Genomic DNA, 14,615 nt, shown 5'->3' on the forward strand with positions numbered 1-14,615 from the left:
TGCTAAGAGAGCAGATCTTACATGTTCTCACCACACACACAAAGGTAAGTAACTGTGGGAGGTGATGGATATATTAATTAGGTTGATTGTGGTAACCATTTTGTAATGTATACATATGTGAAAACATCACGTATGCCTTAAACACACAATTATTTGTCAATTATACCTCAATAAAGCTGGAAAAAACAAAACACTTGAAAACATAATTTCCTCTTTATTAAATGAAACTCACATCCTGCCTAAATGACAAACCCAACAGTCTCTCATCCTTTGGTGCTCACCTGCTCTGACTGGTGGAGGTGAAAGTCTCATCTAACCTGAGACCAGGAGGAGTGACCCTACTGGGCACAGCAGCATGTTTGGCAATTAGAGGTCTTTTGTTTGTTTGTTTGTTTGTTTGTTTTGTTTTGTTTTTGCTTTACCTAGTTTTCCAACATGTCATTCAGGCTAATTGGAAATCAACATACTTCTTCAATGCCAATGCCTCCAAATTTTTTTTTTTTTTTTTTTTTTTTTGATACAGAGTCTTGCTCTGCTGCCAAGCTGGAGTGCAGTGGTGCAATCTTGGCTCACTGCAACCTCCGCCTCCTGGGTTCAGGAGAGTCTCCTGCTTCAGCCTCCGGAGTAGCTGGGACTATAAGCATGCGCCACCATGCCCAGCTAACTTTTGTATTTTTTTTTTTTTTAAATAGAGATGGGGTTTCACCATGTTGGGCAGAATGGTCTCAATCTCTTGACCTCGTGATCTGCCCACCTCAGCCTCCCAAAGTGCAGGGATGACAGGAGTGAGCCTCTGCGCCCGGCCCAAAGTTTATTATGTTTTGCTCACAGGGACACAAGCTTATCGTTTATTAAAACCACAGCTACAGCACCTCGGTTTGTCCATGATGCAAGTCAGGGGGAGGTGGGAGGCTAGTTCAGAGAGAAGAAAATATTTTGGAAGTGCTCAGATCATAAAGAGAAAAGTCTGTTTCATTCGGAACATTTTGAAAACAGTTCCGAAGGTTCACAGCTGTCGCTCATGAGTCCCAGGTACACTCCAGGCTCAGGTCACCCCTACATGCATTTGCATCTCAGGGTCCAGGGCCTCATGAGCACAATGCACTGACAGATAACGAGAAGTGCACTGACATAAGCTCGTGCTCTGACAATCCTAAAATGTTACAGGGTGGTGGCCTTATCAGTGGTGGTCTTAAGTCAAGCCCCATAGGCAAATCTAATCAGTAGATGCTTTTGTGAAACTTTAGAAGTTGCTTCTACTCTGCTGGGCAGTAACTTAGCACATTTCCACTTTAGCTTTACCTTTGGAACAAGCCAACGTAAGCTGGCATATCAATTGCCAATTTGGATATTACTCTCAGGCAGCAAAAAAAACAAAAAACAAACAAAAAAAAAACCAATTGAGTGTTACCAACCTCCAATCTTATTTACGCTACCTTCACCTGCCTCAGGTTCCCTAGTGATTCTCCCACCTGCAACATATCCACCGATCTCACCCTTATGGCAGATCTCTCCCTAGACACAGGATCCTCCTGTCCTGACACAGAGCTCCTCTTCTTCCTGAGACTCTGCACAGGACTGAGATACTTCCAGACGCTGCCCACATCCCCATGGAATGCAGCAATTCCTCTGGGATCCTGGGGTCTTACCTTTCCCAAGGCCTGAAGTTAGTCATTCATTCAGCACTTGTTTGCATGTGCCAGGCATTGTTGTAGGGATTGGAGATACTGCCGTGAACAAGATAGACGAAGTCCTTGCTTCCTACAGGCAAAAGGGAGATGGGCAATAAACAAAGTAAACAGGAAGTGAAGACTGCTGTAAAGAAACATCAAGCAGGGGAAGGAGATAGAGAGTGATGGAGATTGTGGGATTGGGGGAAGTTTTACACCAAGCCCTAAATTGTTGGCTGGGATCCCATCACCTCAGAAGAAACACTGACCTCCCCTCCCTAATCCAGGTCGCAGTTTTTAGGACTGGCACAGTAAAAAATAAAATAAATTAAATTAAAAAAATAAAAATGCCAAGTCCCTAGTGAAAGAATTATTTAAAATTTCAAGATGGCGGCAGCAGAGCCTCAAACAAGCTCGGGGCCCTGTGCGCCCGCACACTGCCTCACCCATGATGCTGGTCCTGTCACACCTGCTGCCTTTGGAGGCCCTGCCTGAGACCCCACGGTGGGTTCAGCTCATCCCTCAGGGTGCCTGATGGCTTCGTTTGCTACCAGAGGTACTGCCTGTTTGTCCCTGAGATTGCTTGGCATTTGAACCCTGTGCCTGGGCCCCCCTTGCCCACCCTCTGTACCGACCTGCCAGAACCTCTCCTGGCAGCCAGGCCCACTCCCCAGGATTGTTCTACAGAGGGGCAGCTGCACTGGGGATCAGCAATTACCCCTGCTCACTGCGCCCCCTGCCCCTCCTCTCAATACCCAGGCTTTGGCCCCGCCCCATTCCCCCCTGCTGCTGCTTAGTCTTGTGATCAGCAGCAGGACTCCATCAATGCGGAAAACTGATGCTGGTATCTGGCCTTGTGTTCAGAACCCCTGGGCATCTTCTTCTAAGCACCACTTAGGGAGAATGCTCAAGGGATCGGCCACAAGGAGAATATGGCTGCAGGGAAATAGCCAGCCTCTCCATTCAAGAAGCACAGATTACTCGTTTACCAAAATGTAGCTGTTGCAAAGATGTAAGTGGGAATCCTTAGCCAGTGGTTTAAGCCACGAGGCATTTCAGCACCCAGGTTTAAATGCCAGGTGCGTCCCTTCATCCTGGCTGCGGCGTGAGATGAAGGAGAGGATATAACTGAATATGTGTTGTCGAATCAGCTTCTGTGACAAGAGAGATAACAAATGTGACTTAGAAGGTGAAAGGAATAGGCCTTGCAAATAGGACTCAGCGTGGCGCTTTCTTCCGTGGATGGAACGCAGAGCCGAGTCACGTGGAGAGCATCCGGCTTGGTAAGCTGCTTTAGTGCATAGGAATGAAGGCGCGCGATAAGGACTCAAGCCTGGTACTCATTATTGTATGTCTAGGAAGAAGAGAACTGATACCCTTTCTAGTCTGGTAATGAAGGGGATTAAAAATGTGCTTTCAGAACTGTGTGGGCCCTTTTTTATTTTCTCTGGCCGTAGCAAAGAATATTCATTAACCCGGACCCATCTTTCCACCACATAAAAACTATGGGAAAAATATTTCTTAATATTTTAAACTGATACGACAAGCCTATTAAGCTAATCTGAGATGGTGGCCTATTATTTTGATAAAAGAAAATATGAAAGCATGCAACAGATCCTTAAACACACCTTTACCCAAGGGCATGGTTTCTCTCAGAATCAAGACAAGAGTCAACGCGGGAAGTGTAAGCTTGAAACCGTGGCGTGGATTCCTCCCAAAGGAGAAAATGGTGAGAGGATGATGCCAGCTGCGCCGCGGGAAAAAGAGTGGCCATGCGCTGGCCTGGCCCCTGCAGCCGCGCTCAGTTCCCTAATTCTATGTTCCTTCCTTCTCTCCATTTTCCTGTTCTGTTCTGTTTTTGTTTTGTGTATCTTGGCCACTTCTGGCTATGGTGTCCTTGACCTCGAATTTCTCTCGGTGTCCAATTTCGTCTGTCTGGTTTTAGATTCCTTTCTGGGTGTAAGGGTCCCCCGGGCTTCTGCCCTGATCATCTGCAGCCTTCAGAGCCATCCAGCTCTGGAGCTGAGCGTTCCTGGACAGCGTTGCCCAGAGCAGTGGGTTTCTATCTTTCCGGCAGGCAGCTCTGTTCCTTACCCCCTCCTCCTCTCCTCCTTCCTGCTTTGTTTGTGACTTGTCTGCTACCTCAGGTTCAGCTGCTACTAGACAAATATAGTTCATGGATAAATGTCATTGAACAAAAGCAGACACATTATTGGCTACTTTCCTGTCTCAGCCTTTCTAAATAGTGATTTTTAAAAACAGCCTGGATTCTATGAGCAATATAAGTAGAAGTGTCTTGAAAACTGTAAAGCGCTGTGAAAACATTACCTATCATGTTCCATCTGAAGGAACCCTTCTGTAATGGCAGGTAGAAATGAAGCTTTCACAATAGGTATACATACTCACTTCAGGGTTTTGTTTTTGTTTTTCAAAAATACTCTTAAAATTCCACTGCCACTTAATATTTGAAAGTTCCCCTTATCCATATTTGAATCATAGCTGTCTTAAAGAATTCTATTCACAGCACATGCCTATTGTATGAAATTACAAATTACCCTGGAGTCCTGATAATCCCTGACAGGCAAAGCTATGTGCTAACTAGAACTTTTCAGCCTTCTGGTAAAAAAAAAAAAATCTTCTCTAGGATAATGTCTACTGGTACCCAAAAGGGAGCCGTGATGCAGAGTCTCAGGGCATGTATGCAGGGAAACATATCTGTGAACCTTTAAAAACATCTCTCCAATACTCTGTTTCAATGATTTATCAATAACAAAATTTCCCAAATCTATTTGCTTATTCTGTCTTTATTGATCCAGAGTGATACATGATAACAACATAAGATTTAATTCTAAATCAAGGTTTATAGGCTCTTTAGTGATGGCATTAATTTGAAATAGGCCTATTATATCTAAAATACTTTATACGGTGCCCATGTTATTTATAGTCAATACCACATTGTTTGCTTAGCTTCTCCATGTTTATCCAACATTTTGTTAGACTCCTTTTTTTTTTTTTTTTTTGAGACAGAGTTTCCCTCTGTCACCAGGCAGGAGTGCAATGGCACAATCTTGGCTCACTGCAACCTCCGTCTCCTGGGTTCAAGCAATTCTCCTGCCTCAGGTTCCCGAGTACCTAGGACTACAGGCACGTACCAACACACCCAGCTAATTTTTGTATTTTTAGTAGAGACAGGGTTTCACCATGTTGGCCAGGATGGTCTCAATCTCTTGACCTTGTGATCCACCCACCTCGGCCTCCCAAAGTGCTGGGATTACAGGCGTAAGCCACTGTGCCCGGGCTCGTTAGACTCTTATAAGTACTTTAGGAAGGTCTGAGTAGAACAAATTGAAAAATATTTGGGAGTGCAATTTCATGTACCTATGTTTTCTTAAATATGCAGTAAGAATTATTTTAAGAAGATATTCATAGCCTTACAAGTATGATGTGAGCTAACAACTGAAGTTATTGCTAATAGTTAAATCAGTAAATGCATTCAAAATTAGGTCACACTCAACGTTCAGCAGTTGGTGCTATGTTACCTTTGTATTTGGTATAAGATTTTTCACATCGCACTTAAGCTTGACATAAAATAAAAAGGTACATGTTAGAGAAAGAAGTCCACCAGATTTAATTGTCATTTGCAGCCCTAATTGCACATTAGAACCACCTGGGATGTTTCGAAAACTGTAAATACTCAGGCCCCATCTAAGACAAATTAATTCCAGTTCTCTAGGTCTGTGGTTCTCAAAGTGTGGGCCCTGGACCACGTACTTCAACATTACCTGGGAACTTGTTAGAAATGCAAATTCTCAGGCCTACCCAGGCCTACTGAATCAGAACTCTGGGGCTAGAGATGGAGATGGGAATGGGGATGAGGCCCAGCCACCTGTATCTAACAAGCTCTCCAGGTGAGTTTGATGTAGAGTTTGAGAATTGCTGCTGCTCTATCTACTTATATTTGTATTTTTTTTCACCTCCAATGATGAAAATATGCATCCAGGGTGGAGAATTACTAGGATAGTACTGCTCTATGACTTCAGAGCATAAAACAGGAAAGAAATTGCTGGAACAGGAAGGCACATGAAACTTCTAACTATAGGGACCTGCCTCCTGCAAATAGAGCTCTGTGAAGAAACTGGTCAGTAATAGCTTGCTGAGGTCATGCTTAATGAATGGAACAGATGTGGCCACCTCCTTTGATGGGACATTACCAATGGCCCTGGCACCTAAGACCTGCTTCTCCCAGTCAGGATGCAGGTGACAAGAATCACTAGTCAGAGGATGCTTGACTCAACTGTAGGGTTAGACATCTTCAAGGCCTGCCTCTTTAGAGAGCATTTTAGACCAGATAGATGAATTTGGAATTTCACATACGTAATAGTTTATATGAACCTCTACCTAATAAGTTTCATTGAAATAAATATTCCGAGTAATTATCTTTAAAAACATTCAGATAAATACATAATTATGACAAAGCAATAAATGCTTCCACTTCATCAAGCATCCAGATTGAATACAATAAATCATTTTCAACAATTATTTCAAAACTCATCGCCTCAGGAGTGAGTCTATAAGAGGCTGATAAGAGGCTGATAAGAGGCATGTGGAAAAATACTGATTTCAGTCAGTATTATAGCTAAGTTTTCTGCAATTAATTCCCCATACTAAATTCTTGGTAATTAAATGTATGTTTACAAAATGACCTATTTCATTTTCCCTATAGTTCAGTTGTTACAGTAAATGATAGTTAAAAGTTTACAAGTTCTACAAAAATAAATGAATGAATAAATGAGTAAATATATGTGTGTATAATGTATGTGTATCTATATATCTTCCTAGATGTCAAGAGAAATTTAAAATTATCTAGTATTTTTAAGCTTACTTGGGTACTTTAGGATTAAACGACTTTTCACTGAAATCACATTTTTCAGAAAGAAAGGAGGTCTTATATGTACACCCCGTAAAATATATTTCAAGAATTATTTAAAATAGGCTGGGCACGGTGGCTCATGCCTGTAATCTCAGCACTTTGGGAGGCTGAGGTGGGTGGATCACTTGAGGTCAAGAGTTTGAGACCAGCCTGGCCAACATGGTGAAACCCCATCTCTACTAAAAATACAGTAATTAGCCAGAACTGGTAGTGGGTGCCGGTAATCCCAGCTACTTGGGAGGCTAAGACAGGAGAATCACTTGGACCTAGGAGGCAGAGGTTACAGTGAGCTGAGATCATGCCACTGTACTCCAGCTTGGATGACAGAGCGAGACTCTGTCTCAAATAAATAAATAAATAAATAAATATTTATTATACACGTATTTATTATACGTGTATTTATTATACACGGCAGTGTAGGACTCCTAAATGAACTTTCTCATTAGTCTTCAACCAGAAGGCTGCCCCTGCTGCGTGCCCTCACTGCATGTGGATAAGATTTCATTTAGAGCCATTTGTCATTCTACTTTGTGTTTGGAAAAGATATCACCCGATGCTTGAATCCTCTCCACTCTGTCCCTATCCAGTTGTCTCCAACCTGTGCCGGATCACCTCCAGTCAGGTGAAACCACCCCCTGCTGACACCAAGGCTGCACACTATGATTGTTCTGAAAGTTAGAAAATTACTTTTTCATATTGACCCCTTTCTCTATCTTTCTATTGCCCGTATCTGTCTTGCTCCTAGCCCCTGGACACATGGACCATGTCTAATCCCTCCACAAATAGACTAACCCTTCACATGTTTGAAAATTGCTACCAAGATGATGAAATTCTACAGAGATAAATGTAAAGTTTTCCACTGGGGCCTAAGAAACACGCTGTATAAGTACACGATTGAAACAACATGACTCAGTACACGTATTTTACCTCCAACTTATAGAAGAGGAAGCTGAGACTGAAAAACAAACTAGCACAGAGTTCGCAATGTTGGTCCTCCATGGGATAAAACTTGAGCTCAGGTCACAGTATACCAAATCTTGTTCTCTTTCCACCTTGTCTACAATGCCACACCTAGTCTGTTAAGGCTTTTTTTGTTTTTTGAAACAGAGTTTCACTCTTGTTGTCTAGGCTGGAGTGGTGCAATGGCACGATCTCGGCTCACTGTGACCTCTGCCTCCTGGGTTCCAGTGATTCTCCTGCCTCAGTCTCCCAAGTAGCTGGGATCATAGGCACATGCCACCGTGCCTGGCTAATTTTTATATTTTTAGTAGAGACAGGGTTTTACCATGTTGGCCAGGCTGGTCTCGAACTCCTGACCTCAGATGATTCACCCACCTCGGCCTCCCAAAGTGCTGGGATTACAGGCGTGAGCCACCACACCTGGCCTGTTAAGACCTTTTAGAATTTCCACTTTAATATCCAGTTTATTTTCTTCCCATGCCAGCACACTCTATATGGTGAATTACATGCATCTTCCTTTGCATCCCTTATAAAGATGTTTAATTTAGTCTACAGTGTCCCATGGCATCATACATATTCAGATGTGCAAAAAGCATTTATTGAAGTGAAATGAGGGGTCATCTATCTTTCTGTTGACAATTTACTATCTATAAAAGCAACGAAGATTAATATAAGGAAAAGGAAAATTCTCTCAATCTAGAAATGTAATTCCCTATTTTCGAAAACAAATGTGATTTTACATAGCATGCAGTTGCTGGTGCCAAGGATATGTCTTAGTTCGTTTAAAACTTACATCACTTATTTTTTTTTTTCCTAAAGATGTGAAGGCTTTAAATACAATTCTAACAAATGCTTAAATATTTTTGCATTTGTCTATTTCTCTGATTAAACATGTTTCCTGACCAGTGTCTCTGCTTCCAATCTTTCCTCCAAATCTGTTTACAAACTCCTTCTAGACTAGTCTCCCTGCATAATTAAGTGAGTCCCCTAACCTCCAGAGTCAGTTGTATACTCCGTGGCATGGCTCAGGGCTGTGTGTTCTTGCAGACGCCATGTACATCCAACCAGACCGAGCTACATGCCCTTCTCCAAGACCACACCAACTTCTCCTGCCCTGTGCTTGCAATACTATTTCCACCATTCTGTAAAACTATGGAATTTGAGCAGTTCCTTATATGGCAAGATTTAAAGAATAAAGCATGGCTCGATCAGGACAGCAATGACATGAAAAACAAGTGTGTGGTGCTGAGGACCATTCCCTGTACTTGTTTTCTGAATTCACTCTTTTGACTAGATCAGCTTTGTTTTTCATTCCCTTCCCAACCATTTTTTTAAAATTTCCAAAAAATAATCTGGTTCTTCCCATGACTCCAAGCCCTGAAAGGAATGCATTTTCATTCCTGGTTAGTCCTCACGTAGGTAGGGGACTGGTACAGGACCGGCTTAGTGTCACTGATTTGCTCCAAGTTCAGCCTCATTGGTTGTCACTGGGAAAAACCTCCTGACCTGGCTTCTTAGGAACATTCTGTTCTGTCCTTGAGCCAAATGGTGATGCTGAGGAGAAGAATGAGGAAATAGTGAGAGCTAACTTCAAGTGGGAGCTTACTGTATGGCAGGCAGTGCTCTAAGCAACTTCCATGTACAGTCTTATTCCCCTTCTCTACAATCCTGAGAAGTGGGTACAGTCCCTGTGAGAAAACCAAGGCTCAGAGAAGTTAACTTACCCAAGGTCACAGAGCTAGGAAATGGGGGAACAGCACTTAAATCCATATAGTCTGATCCAAAGCACTGGCTTTTAAACCGCATGAAACATTGCCTACAAAGGAGGTTTGTAAACACCTACTTTGAGTAGATCTGAGCACACTAATTATTGTCCATTAGTACCAGGTAGATCTATCTTCAGTGCCAAAGAACTTTGGGGCTGAGTCTCCACGTTGATGTGCACAGAAGGAAACCATCTCATAGTGCTCAGATTTTGCTGTGATTCCTTAACCTAGGCGTATACTAGAACCACCTGGTGGGCTCTTCAGTTGCTCCTGCAAAATTAGAGATGCTCAACCCCAGAAATCCTGATTAAGTTGGTCGGAGGTGAGGCTCCAATATCTGTGGTGCCCAGTTGCCACAAGTGAGTGGACTAAGGCTTTACTTTATTGAGGAGGGGCCCACAGATCCACTCCTTAGAGTGCAGCGAGTCCACTGGAAGGGAAAGGGGGCACCAGGGCCTCCTACTCTCAAACTCCCGCCATGTTTCACATCCTATGGCTCTGCAGGCCCATAGGAGCAAAGAGAAGCCTGCAGAGGGTGTAGAGCTTCCAGCCAGTGTCGAAGTCTCTGAGGCATCCAAGGCCTTGGCAAAGGCCCAACAGGTGGTTGTCATTAGACTCTCCCCGGGGACATTCAGAGCAGATCCCTCAGCGAGCACAGCTTCTAAATTTGTCCTCCAGAATGATTAATCTGTTTAAGCAAATTCCTGGAGCATGATTAAGACGCTCTAATCAAGGAAGGAGATTGTTATGCAGCAGCCTCAGGCACTGATTTGGTGGAAGGAGCTCATGACCAAAAGGCCTCAATAACCTAGTGGAAACAGTGAAGGTGAGAGGGTGGGCTCGGCCAGGGAGACGGGGGAAGGCGGGCCACGGGGAGGCCGGGAATGTCAGAGGAGGAAAAGGCTGTGAAGGCAGAGGGGTCGACTGGTAGAACGGCTGAGGGTCAAGGACAACGAGCCCTGAGGCCACACCTTCAGATGTGGGGGTTCTTTTAACGCAGTAGTAGTTAATAACCACAACCAGCAGTAGTGGTTGTGGAAGTGGCTGTTCTTCCAAAAGAAACAGCTCAAGGAAGGTGAGAATTGGCTCCTTGGGTCCCTGGGGGCTTCTGAGGCTGGAAAGAGTGTCAGGGACCCTTGGGGACTGTTAAAGAAATGGGTGGGGGATGCGGGCAGCTCTCCAGTGATGGACTGAGGTGGGTCCATGGCACCCACTCTGGCTGCTCACGCCTCTTCCCTGGGAAGTAGAGTTAGACAGCGATGCCCAGATGACATTTCTGGGCCCCTATTGAATGACACGAGTATATCCTCTCCCCGGGAACCCCCAAGTCCTAACAGCACAATGGCCTTTGCCTTGTCTCCATTTTGGCTGGGCACTGGGGCTACTGCTGCCATGCACGTGTTCTACTAGGGACATGCTGACCTTCCCGTGGTCCCAGGCCTCAAACTGCAATGACAGGTAGGAGCTCCTCCTCCCCTCCTCTGCGCGGGTCAGTGTGAACTGGAGAGTCAGGCCCACAGCACCTGCCCGCCCTTTCCTGGAGAAGGCTTGGGTATGAGGGGAGCAAAGGCTTGGGGGGCTGATGAGGGGAGACTGGGCAGAGCAGGCAGGGGTGGAGTGGGTGTGTTTGTCATCGCTCCTCTTCCCTGAGTCTCAGGTGCCATCTGCCCTCACTGCGTTCCCTTCCACTGTGCTGTGTCACTCTGTGCCTCTGGGTAACCGGCATCTGATCTCATGCATTTTTCCTCCTGCAAACCAGATGCCCCAGGGCAGGCGGAAGTCACTGATGACAACTCAGAGTTTCCCACTGGCTCTCTAATTTCTTCCCTAACCTGCCTGAGGCCCACGACATAAAGCATCCTTGCAACTCATGCTCTTAAAACAGAAACAGCTCATAGGGCTGTGTGGTCAGAATAGGGAGGATGGAGCATTCAACCCTCCCTTTGTCCTGGGGACTGGCGCTCCCTTACCCACAGACCTCAGCTGGCATACAGGGTCCCAGAGGCACAAATTAGGGCAAGTGAGGTGGGGACGTGACAGATACAGAGGCAAGTGTGAGACATAGAGTGTGGCACCTCTCAGAAACATTTGTTACCTCTTTCACCGGCTCGATGGCTCAGCTCCCAGTTAGTCAATTACTTTTCCTTTTGTGACATCAGAACCTAGTTTCCGAATTAGGGGCCAGGTTAAGCAGAGGGAAGTGGGCTCAAGTGTGTGAGGTCAGTGCCAAGAAGCTAGAGAAGAGCTTTCTAGGAATTCACGGGGAAGGGAGAAGGTACGTTGCTCTGGAGAGAACCACGTCTTTCTCCAGAAGTGGAACCTCCATACTGTACCAAGGACAAATGCACGCCCTCTAAAGTGAAATTGGCGGGAGCAAGAATAGCAGCCGGTATCTTTCTACAATCCTTGCCTTTGTCACATCCTGCCTGAGTTCATCCCCCTCCTCCAATTCAAGTGCCTCTTTGAGTAGCCTGCACAGTCCTGATTCCTACTAAAGTGTTTTCTTAGGTTTGTTGACTAATATCGAAGACAGATTCGAACTCCCTAAAGAGTACAGCTATGGAACAATGTCAACAGCATTAATGCTCTACAAACACAAGATACGTTTAACTCAAATATTTAAATATAAATGTTCTGTTTTGGTACGGAGCGCAGATGAAGACACTCTGCTGCTTTTCACTGCTGAGAGCTAGTGAGAGATATCAACATCATTAAATAACACAAACATTTTCCCCTGGAAAAATCCACTGGGGTGCTCCGTGCTGACCCCGATTGTTTTCTAAATTGGCTGTGTGTTGACTCCGCGCTTTGCTTGTTTGCTTTTTTCTCTCTCCAGTGGGACAGCTTGCCTCTTGAAGTATGTCTCTCTAACCCTGACAGGCTTCAAGTATGCTGTTGTCACTGGAAAGACACAGAGGTTGTGGGGGTGTGGGGGTCTGTCTGGTGGCAGAGCCTATGTGTGGCCTAGTCAGCAGGTTACAGCTCTGCCCTGCCCTTCAGGATGACAGCAGAGCCCCTCTCAAGGTCACAGCCAGTGTACTGAGACTGAGCAGAACATATGGTCCCTCCTTGGGAGCCTTTGATATTCTGGGCTGGAGTTGACTGATGAGTACCAAATTATACCATCCTTATTCTTCAGGTCAGACATACCAAATGAGGAGGACCGATGAAGACTTTTAGAGGCCTGAAAAAACTGGCTTCTCTCCAACCACGTATTTCAAAATAATATACTAAGACACGAAATAAGTCAAGGCTATTTTGGTGCCACCAGTGAATACATTCCATGCTGGATATCTTCTGTTTGCCATCCTGTTCCAGTCTTCACCTTTCTCCACCCTCCTCTGTGTCTTGTGGGCTGAATGAACAGACTCAGCTAGTTCCATTGCTCTCTAGCTTCCAGTTGAGTTTGGCCCCTGGGGGAGGGAGCAGGCACAGAGTGGTAGAGAGGAGAGTGACATCAATGTCACCATGGGCTGGCATTGGCTCTCTGTTGCCCTGCCCACCCAGCACTGTGTCTCGAGGTTATGACCACCCTCCCAGGACCTTGATCCTTCAGGCCTAGGGAGAGAAGGTCCCAGGGCCACTGTCATCAATCCTAGGACCCTGCACTATCTTTTGTGGTTTCCCTACTATTCCTTGGTAAATAGTTCCTTTATGAAATGCAAATTTGCCCAATTCAATTGTACCATCTATTTCCTGCTGGGACTTAACTAATACAATACTGACAGGGTTCAGGACACACTACCCAAAAATATGGCACCTTGCATAGCGAATATTTTAAGCTGAAGGAATGTGAGAAAACTGCAGAAGCAGGAAGGCCACTCTTATCTTGCCCTGCCATTCTCCCCAGAAGCGGATCATAAAACCTAGGAAGGACTTCCTGGCCTTTCCCTGAAGCAGGTCATAGACTCTCATGAGAAAGGGGCTCTCCCCTCCTAGAGGAGAGAAACATCCTTATCTCTGGAGATCAAGGGTCACAGAGAAGAATCTGGACAAACAGGCCTTGGTAAGTGCCTCCCCACCCTGCCACCTACTGCAGTTTATTACCATTTAATCATATCCTTTTTGCCCTATCATATTTCTCCATGACTCTACTCTTCATAAAATCTAGCATAAAACATACAGGTTTAGCCATTTGATATGGTTAGGCTTTGTGTCCTCACCCAAATCTCATCTTGAATTGTAATCCCCAGGTGTTGAGGGAGAGACCTGGTGGGAGGTGATTGGATCACGGGGACATGATCCAATCATTGGATCATGATGTTTTTATGATTGTGAGAGAGTTCTCACAAGATCTGATCGTTTTATAAGTGTTTGGTATTTCCTCTCTTGCTCGCTTCTTCTCTCTCCTGCTGCCCTGTGAAGAGGTGCCTTCCACCATGATTGTAAGTTTCCTGAGCCCTCCCCAGCCATGCTGAACTGTGAGTCAATTAAACCTCTTTCCTTTATAAATTACCCAGTCTTGGGCAGTTCTTTATAGCAGTGTGAGAATGGACTAGTACACCATTTATCTGTGTCTTCATTTTCTTATAAAGGTTCCCATGTCAAACAAAATGTATACTATTTAATAAATAAGTTTGTATGCTTTTCTCTTGTTAATCTCTTCTCTTATAGGGGCCTGAGCCATGAACCTAGTGAGAAAGATATTTTTCCTCCCCTACTATGCCAAGATGCCAGATTTTGGAGTAGTGTGTACTGGACCCTGTCAATATTGCATTAGTCAAGTCCCAGCAGGAAATAGATGACGCATTCAAATCAGGCACATGTCAACTTATTTCCAAAATGTTTCTTTTGGTGCCCCAGCCTTGCTGATGCTTTAAGAATATACTGAGAATTTGTCTTGGTAATCTAGTGCTTCAAGTGAGGGCCAGTTTGCAGTACAGAAGGACAGGTCTTGAACTTTCAAAACAAGAGCATCAGCCCTCTATTATTAAAACAGTGTAGATGTGCTCAAGGGCAGATGGCCATTGACAACCAGTGTAGGAGCCCAGGATGGGAATATTTAAAACAAAATAATCAGTACCTTTTTGATAAAAATTCAAAGAGTGATTATGGTTTCTAATTTAGTATTACTGAAGATCATAAACAATTTTATTACCAAAATCTAATTAAATAAAAATGATTTGGTTTCAGCACTGCCAGCTGAAACATTGTAAAGAACCTAAAACATTGTAGGGAAAATATGATTAAAGGATCAAATTTTGAAACTTTTGTGCTCGCTTGGAAATCCATCTGTAAACTAAACATAAAATCCTAAGTCCCTCCACCAGCTGAGGGGGCTCCCTTGTG

The 14,615-nt window shown here is 44.5% G+C and overlaps 1 long non-coding RNA gene across 1 annotated transcript; it reads left to right on the top strand.

Annotated features, from left to right (window-relative positions):
* The first annotated feature begins 13,181 nt into the window (after window positions 1–13,181).
* LOC135969541 (uncharacterized) lies at window positions 13,182–13,781 on the top strand. The gene is made up of 2 exons (XR_010584802.1): window positions 13,182–13,332; window positions 13,692–13,781. It is a non-coding gene; the product is annotated as an uncharacterized lncRNA (long non-coding RNA).
* The last annotated feature ends 834 nt before the right edge of the window (window positions 13,782–14,615 follow it).

This window comes from Macaca fascicularis, chromosome 2 (genome assembly GCF_037993035.2).
Source record: "Macaca fascicularis isolate 582-1 chromosome 2, T2T-MFA8v1.1".
NCBI lineage: Eukaryota > Metazoa > Chordata > Mammalia > Primates > Cercopithecidae > Macaca > Macaca fascicularis.